At 48.3% G+C, this 8,799-nt stretch overlaps 1 protein-coding gene across 1 annotated transcript in view; it reads right to left on the reverse strand.

Annotated features, from left to right (window-relative positions):
- The window catches only part of KLF3 (Kruppel like factor 3), a 34,766-nt gene extending 29,001 nt beyond the window's left edge, over positions 1 to 5,765 (reverse strand). Inside the window, exon 1 of the mRNA XM_045474274.1 lies at positions 5,650 to 5,765. The gene's annotated coding sequence lies outside the window, so the exon portion shown is untranslated. The remainder of the gene's footprint in view (positions 1 to 5,649) is intronic.
- Positions 5,766 to 8,799: the final 3,034 nt, after the last annotated feature.

The following is an 8,799-nucleotide window of genomic DNA, read 5'->3' on the forward strand; positions in this document are numbered from 1 at the left end:
TCACAGGTCGCTCTCCAGGGTAGAATGCACTGCCCTCAGTGTCCACTTGATCTCTTATGTCTAGATTTGGCCAAACTCCACTGATCTGGATTGAGACTAGCCCCAGGCCATCCCTGGAGATCCCCAGGCCTTCCAGAGATTGGTAACCCCCTTAAGCATGTCCCAGGCTAAGCTGGGCTCTCTTGAGAGTCCTCTGGGTCAGGGGGCTACCTTGGAAAGCACCCCCTTCCTAAAATTCAGGGTAAGAGTTAGACCCAGGTTTGTTCGGAATGCATGGGCTGAAGGGCCACTTAACTTGCCACATTCGGTCTCCAGCTCCCCTTAATAATTAGATGGAGGAAATGATAATGTATTCAGCCTGCCAGCACAATAGAAGGAGTTTCAAAAAGCTCCAGGAACCTGTTTTGCTAGAAAATGAACTTTACTATTGAACACCCTGACCAAGGGATACAAAATATACGGATCCTAATATATTTTTTTTTTAATGTTCCACTGAACTGGTAGGTAACATTCCAGAAAAAGCATAGATCCAATTAAAAGGATACTTTTGCTTTGGGAGAAAACAGTCCCAGTTAGGGTGCAGAACTGTGTCTATAGCATAGTGTCTCTTTTTCATTACTACCAAATTTCAAGGAAGGAGAGTTGGGGGGGCGGGGGGCAAAGCTACCTCCTTTAGACAATGCTCTCCCTTATCAGGGCAGACTGCTGTCTGGTTTCCTGTCTCGAGCTCTGGCATTACCGCTTCAGATGAGAACTGGGGTCTAAGAAAGGGACAGATCAGGCTTGAAAATGAGAATGCTAAAAAGCACCACAATCCTCCTGCACTTCACTCTAAGACGAATTTCGACCAGAACATTACACATTAGCAAACCAGATATCAATGGTGTTATGCCTCTAGGGATTTTTTTTTTTTTTTTTGAAACCTAGAACCAGTAAATATGAAGCACTTCAGAAAGAAACCCAATTTCCAGAATAATGTAATTCCTAGTATTTCAAGGAAAAGGATGCTTAGATTTATTTTTTCTTAAACACAACTGGTGTGAAAAAACAGAGTAAGAAGTACGACCTAAGAAAGCTGTTCTTTACAGCAAAAATATTGACTTGGAAATATTAAGAAGGCAAGCATCTAAAGGGGAGATGGAAATAAAATTGAATTAAATTAGGAATAATGATTTGCATGGTCAAGAAATGAAATGATTATTCCCATTTTTCCTTTTTGTAATTACAGTAACTATCAACTGGTATAATTTTTCCAAATTGTTCAGCTTAGTACTTAAAAGCTTGCAAAGTTTTTTCTTTTTTTCCTGATAAAATACATTAGACCCTAATCATGTCTATTAGCCAAACTCCTCCCTTTTTTCCCCAAAATGGGGAGGCAAGAATGAAGCTGGAATAAGCCAAATAAAAATTGTCTGCTTAAATCTAGTTGCATTGTTAACAGCTTTGGAACTAAAATTGAAAAAGTTGCTTCAATTTGGGTTACTTACAAATTTTGGTTTAAAGGCTTCTTATGCTACAAGTCAACTTAATATTTCAAGTTCGCTTCTCCCAAAAGAGAAAGAAAAATCTTATTGAAAGCTTCCAAAACTCCCATCTTTTTTCAAGGAAGGTCATCAGTAGCCTTCTATTTGATTCTAGTAGCTTTCCTAACATCATATTATATATTTCCCTTCATACATGAAGAAAGAATGCAGTGGCATGTGAAGTTAAAAACCAAAGTACTATTAACATCAATTTTGGGGAGGATAGGGTCTGATTTGCTGCCTTAGCAATTCTGAATTAATTCCATTAGAGAACATTGTAGATAATTCCTTTAGATGTTATAAGAAAACCCAAAAGTAAGTTTAAAAAGAAACCTGCAGGTTAGTTTTCTTATCCAACTACTTCTTTAAAACTTAGTTTCTGAAGAACCCACAGAAAAATTTAGTAGGTTTTGAAGAGTTAACCCAGAAATGTGTTCTCCCGCAACTGACAGAATATACAAAAAAAAAAAAAAAAAAAGTGGGATTATGAGAAAGTTGGCATTGTAAAACAGTAAAAACAAGAGTGTTTTCCTTCTGTTTTCAAAATATAAGATTAAACTTTTCCAAATTATCATTAAAATGAATTTCTCATTTCCAGTTCTCCCTTTCTCTGGGCTTTTTATTCTTCAAACAGGCCGGAGATCAGATGTAGAATACATCTTTGTCCTTAGGAAAATTATCCTAGCACTTATAGCTTTGTCTTTAAAAGAAATGATCCTGGGACTTTCTCAATATATCTTATGTTTTGTTTCAACACTTTTTCTAAAAGCCTAGTCTGCCAAGACAGCTTGGACTCTCCATCCAGTGAAGCCTCCTCTGCCTAGAGCTCCAGTGTTCCCTTGCGAACAAGGGTGGGCCACATCCTTCAGAGAACAGCTAGGTCGTCTAAACTCTTAGGTGGTAATTCCCCCTCCAAAATTGACAGCTTCAGGGCAAAATGCCCATCTCCAAACAAACAGCCTCCCACCTCAAAACAAGAAATGAAAAACAAATGCAACCTCCTTCAGATTTCTGGCGGATCTGTACACAAACGTCTCCAAATCGCAATCTGGCCATGAGAAATGTAAAAAGGTACAAGTATTTATTCACTCATAGAAACACACTGGAGCAAAGGGTATATGTAAAAAGGTTAACTGACTCCTCATTATGACATAACACAGGGATCTTAAGCAATCATAAGTGTGTAGAGACATGATAACTCCCTGGGTGGGGATCGGGAGTTTAGGGGCAGGGACCACGGCCTGGTCTGGGCTACTGATCTACCAGAAAACAGCCTGAAACAGGAAAGAGCACACATATGCCACTTGGAATGTATGACGCAAACCCCAGCCTTGAAACAAAGAACAGGAAACAGCTCTGCTGGCTGTACTGGAGAGCAAGCACAGAGAAACATTTAGCCGGCCCTCCCTGACCCTATATTCATGAGCAGCTGGAGTTTTTTAAGACAACAACAGGGGGGTGGAGGTGTTTGTTCTATGGGTGTGAATAATAACACCAGCTTTATACAGGGGACCTGCCCTATTTACAAATAGGAGCTTCCACATATAGTAAACATCATAAGTGAACATGTGATTTTATCATATTCAGGCAGCAGAGACCTTCCTAATTAACACCAGCCTCCCTTCCAATTTCTTTTGTCTCTTTCTCCCCCATTCCAATGGCTGGTCCCTAGCCATGATCAAATTCTGGGTTGGGGTAATGATTACTGTTCAGTCTCAGCATCATGAGGAAAATGAAGAGAGCACTATTAAGAATTCAGATGACAACTGGGTTATCCCACATAACTGAAAATTGAACCAGTTTTAAGTGTCCCTTAGCTACGGAACTAAATTCCTAGACACAGTGGGATATCTAAAATCACCCCAAAATTTTACCATCTTTTTCAACTGCATAGTTAGAAACCTATCTGCACACAGCTGCACATCTGTTCTCCATGTACACACACTGAAAGAAATTCACCTTTTGAGAATATGATTCTGCTCCTGACATTTCATTTAACCCAAAAGTGTTACACAATCTGTACAACAGAGTATTGATTTTTATAAGATATCCTAAAATGTCTACTTTCCTTTACGTATATTTAAGGTAGTAAAATCCATTTATAGTCTTGTCCCCATTATTATGTCTATTCTGTTACTTAGCCAGGGCTGTTCAACTCAGGTTTCCATTATCAGAGATTTAAGAATCTGTGTGTAGACAAAACTACAGGTAAAAAAAAGGAAGAAAAAAAAAAAGGCATCACTGTGCCCATAGCAACCAGAAGATTGGGTTTTAATTTAGAAACTTTGCAGTGAAAAAACAATAGCATGTTTTATATCTGACAAGATTTTGTGGTCTTAGCAGCTACTTTGCTTTGTTATTCACACTAAGATTTTTACACTTGCATTCTCCTTCATGAAAGCCAACTGTTCCTTAAAGTCTATCTTTACTGAACCTACAATAGTACATTAGGCTGTTTTCTTCTAATACTTCTGCTGCAGACCCCACTGACTGTAGAAATTGAGATATCAGTTTCTCTAGGGAGTTTAATCAAACATCTCATTTCAGATTTCTGTTAACAGGCTCAGGTCAACTAACATACTCCATGATTCAAGCCAGGAGAAACTCATTTGTCCACTCTCTCTTTAAAAAAACAGTAATTTGCCAAATTTTGGAGATGTTAACGTTATCAGATTGTTTTGTTCTCTAAAAGCAAGTCTTCCCTCCGGTTAGGTGGATTATCATCCAGATGGATTTCTTATAAAAATGCTGCTCAAATTCATACAGAAAACACTAAAAAAAAAAAAAAAAAGGTACAAAAGTGTCCAGTGGAAAAACCTATAATGAACAACTGCCCTGTTCCCCTACTAGATTTTGCCTAATAATTAGATACTAAATGTAAATGAAATCAGAATACCATTAATACACTTCTCCCCAAATACCAGACTCTCGTGAGAATTTAATCAATATATTTAAAGTATCTTAGGTGATGCTAGTGAAAAAATACATTCTGAGCTAGTAAAAAATCCAGTATAAAATGTTTATTTTAGTGAAATCCAAGAAGGTGTGCAATTTCCAATTTCCGTTTAACCTGACTTATTAAAAATAAGTCCAGTTTACATGTTCTCCATCTATTATTACTGTGTATTGCTGTAAGATTTAAAGCAGAAGATTCTCCCTGATATCTGCCAAAGAAGCTATGGCAATTCCAAGTATTATCTGCCATCTCCAAGAAAGCCACTCTGAAATGTTAAGTAAATCCCAAGGGTCCAGGTCCAGGGATCGGTCTCTGTCCCCACACGGCTTGAGTCCCTAACGCTGCAGGCAGTTGCCTAAGGCGCTCTCCGCCTCCAGCCTCGCTGCAATCCTTGCTCCAGGCACTGCGGCAGGTTCTCTCTGTGCCCCCGAGGAGGACTCTCCAAACCCGGCCAGCTCTTTTCTCCTGCCCCCGAGGATCCAGACGCCCTGGCAGCTCTTGGGCTCCAGGATCGAGAATGGGATGCTGCCTTCAGTCCCAATGGCCCCAAGTTTCTTCCCAGAGGCCCCGGGAGGCTGCTCCAAGTTTTGCTCCGGCGGGCGAGCGGTCGCGCGCCCCGTCCGAAGAGGGGGGCGGCGGGGGGCGGGGTGGGGAGGGCATGGGAGCGGGGGGTGGGGGACCCGGAGGGGGAGGAGCAGGAGTGCGCGGCCTCCGCGCTACCTTTCTCCAAACAACGTTGCCACACGCGGAGAGCACTGAGATTTCTGAGGCTTTGGAGGGAATCGCGAGCGGGCGGGCGGGCGGCAGCCGGGGGACCACACAGGTGAGCCCCCGCCCGCGCCCTCGCCGGGGCCGCGGCGGGCGCCGCGGGTCTCGGTCCCCCACACCGCGGGATCCGCACGGTGGCTCCCTCGAATCCCACACTTTAAACCGCTGAACCCGGGGTCCCCCCTCCCCTCCCCTCGCCTCTCCCTCCGTCCCCACCCCCGGCTTCGAGGAGCTGTTGCACTTTCCCAAGCCCACAGGCGCCCCCACCCCCGCGCTGCACCCCCCAGCCCATTCACTGCGGGCACCCCCCCCCCCCCATCCAGGGAAAAAACGAGACCGGACGAACCCAAACGGGCGACAGCAGGAGTCGGGGCGAGGAAAGGTGAGGGAGAGGGGACTTACTTTTCGAGGCGCGGTGCTGAGCGCTGCAGACGAGAAATAAAGGCCCGAATCCGATCTGCCTTGAGCCCCGCGAATGCAGTAATGTCAGCGCGCCAGCCCGGGCGGCTGTGGCGGTGGCGGCCGCAGGGCACAGGGACGGGGACGGGGACGGGCGCGCGTGCGGCAGGCGCTCGCGCTGCGCTCCGGCTCGGGCCCCGGCTCCGCGCGGCTCCGCTCCTGGCTCCCCTCTGGCTCCTGGCACCAACTCCGGGCAGTCACATGACGCCGGCGCCGCTCGCTCTGCGAGCCTCCCGGGGCTGGCGGGGTAAGTAGAGGCTGGGACCCGGGGTGGGAGGGTCAGGGAGGGGAGAGGGAGCCGCCGCGGCCGCCCGGGCTGGGCGGGTCCCCACCCACTTGGGTGGAGGCAGCCGCCGGAGGGGTCGGCCGAGTCACTCGCGCAAACACGCACCCCGCCCTGCGCCCTTCCCCCGCCACCCCCGCCTCCCGCGCCGCCTCCGCCCCGCCCCGCCCAGTCACCCGGGGACGGCCTGACAGACACTCATTATTCCCCCGAGCCGGGCGCCGCCCCGCCGGCCCAACCTGTCCGGCGAGGCGCGGCGCGGCCGAGGGGCTGGGCGTGAGCGGCGCGGCCCCCGCCCCGGAGCCTCCGCCCTCTGTCCCCCCGCTCCCCGCCCCCCGCCCGGCCCGGCCCCGCGCCCCCGCCCCCGCCCCGGAGTCCCCGCCCGCGCCCCCTCCCTGCGCCCTGCGCCCTCGGTTCCCCGCCCGCCGGGGACCCGCCGCCTCGCCGCCGCCCCAGCCCGGGGGGAAGGAAGGGCGGCGCTGCCCGCTCCGGGCGTCACCGGGCTGCAGCCCGCTGCGCCGCTTCCAAAACACACAGCCGGGCGCGCGGGCCAGCCGAGGCGGGGAACCCGGGTGGCCGGGCCATCAATCAGCCGGCTCCGGCGGGAAGGGCGGCCCCGGGCGCGGCGGGAAGGGCTGGGCCCCACGGCCAGCGCGGCCCCTCCTGGGTCGAGTGCGTGCAACTCTCTTAAAGAAAAAGCAGAAAAAGACACCGGTGGTGAAGGAGCGCGGGGGTGGGGGGGAGGGGGTCTGGGCGGATTCGGGGCCGAAGAGCGGCGGGGAAGGGGAGGGCAGTGGGGATGACTTAAACCCTAACATGGTCCCGAGTTTCCAAGGTCATTCGACACACTGTTAGAGCGCTCTTTCTTTGTATCCGGGTTGCCTGGTCCCCTCGTCGCCCGCCCCGGAGAGGGGCGGCCCGGGTGGCATCCCCCGCCCCCTAGGACTTCTTTGAAGGCCCGGAGACCCCTGAGGCAAACTTCCCACGGGCCGGGCCTGCCACTGGAGCGAAAAGGCAACCGGTAGCAGCGGTATTTGCTCAGCCAGGCCTGCCTGAAAACTTGGCAAACTCCGGTCCGGATCCTCCCGCCCGGAGAACTCGGGGCCAGCCGAGGGCTCGGCCCGGCGACCTTTTATTTCACGTAGCTTCCCTGGGACCCAGTGCGAGCGAGCTTGGTGCGCGGCGGCGGAAACGCTGCTTTCTGTCCTAGCCAGGCCCCTGGGAGAACTTGGTGCAGCTTAGTCCCCGAGTTTAATGCGTTTTGAATTTCTTTTAAACAGTATTAATGTAATAAAGAATGCAATAAAAAGAACAAAGGACAAATTGGTTCAATTGTTTTAGTCCTGTGTAATGTTTAAAAACGCCCTGCTTCAGTGTATGGCTTGTTATTGCTTCAAGATGTTTTAAAGGCCCTTTAAGTTCACCATTCTCACTTTGATGCTTCATCCAGGCATGGTACTACTTAAAACTTAGAGATACAGTATTTACCGAGCCCCATCATGCAGCTATGCAGTATTATAAAATTAGTACCGGGTAACCTCAAGTAGTGAAATTGCATGTTATAAAAAAATGCACCTAAGAGACCGCGTGGAGAACACGCAGAACTGACCCTGGTTCGTGTGCCATCCTGCTGTCCCATAAGTTTATTTATTTATTTTATTTTATGTTTATTTTTTAAAATACTTTTTGAGAGAGCAAGTGCCCACGGCCGACTGGGGGAGGCGCAGAGAAAGAGGTAGGGAGAGAATCCTAAGCAGGCTCCCCCGCTGTTACCTTGGAGACCCTGAGGTTGGGCTCCATCTCACCAACCATGAGGTCATGACCTGAGAGCGGAAGGAAATCAAGAGTCCCATACTTAACCGACTGAGCCACCCAGGTGCCTTAAGATTAATCTTTACATGTAAGGGAATGAGGAGGGTTTTTTTTTCTTTTTTTTTTTTTTAATGAATAAAGGACAAATGTAAGAAAATAAGTTGGGTTCACGTCAATTACTAATTGCAATTCATTGATCACTGACATCATTAAATGTTTGATTGGATGGCTTAGATTTGTATTGGCTGGAAAACCGTATTAGTGATGACCCATGAAATCACTTTGTATTTCGGTGTCTGGCTCATCGCAGGGGCTCAAAGAATACAGGCTTTGCTCAAAGGACAAAGTGGTGAAAACCTGAAGACATAAACCATGTTCTTTACGTGGTTCGTGTGGGTGTGGACCCAAAGGAGAGGACTGAAATAGGTCTGAGAAAAGTGTGATCCAAGATAAGTAGGGAGTGGCTTCAATATGAAGGTGGGGGAGGGAGGAGAAAAGTCATAAAAAAGTTCAATTAATGAACATACTGTGTTCAGTGCCCTGGGGAAGACAGCTGAAACACAACTTGTACAAAAATGAAGGATCCAGTGAAGGAGACTGCCACCTGTCCGGGTATTGCCTGAAGTCATCCTTGACTCCTCCCTTCCCTTTGTGGGTTAGAGCCCTGTCATTCACTCAACGCTGGACCTCCTCAGTCACTCCCCACTCCTTGACCACCACTCTGGTCCAGCCTATTGCCACTGTGTCTTGTTGGTCATCCTGTTTGTAGTGGGGCTGAAGTATGGGGAAGGGTTTGGAGCAAAGCAATAAGAATGCTTTTTCTAAAATGCAAACCTAAACGTGTCCATCTCTTCATTACATTCACTCCGGATAAAGTCCAAGGGTTTACTACTCGTGCTGACCTTGCCTCCATCTATCTTTGTAGACTCATCTCTTCCTAGTTATTCCCCACCCCAACTCTTCCCTCCAGCAACACTGAACTTTTCCTCCTTTTTTAC

This window comes from Leopardus geoffroyi, chromosome B1 (assembly GCF_018350155.1).
Source record: "Leopardus geoffroyi isolate Oge1 chromosome B1, O.geoffroyi_Oge1_pat1.0, whole genome shotgun sequence".
Classification (NCBI taxonomy): Eukaryota; Metazoa; Chordata; class Mammalia; order Carnivora; family Felidae; genus Leopardus; species Leopardus geoffroyi.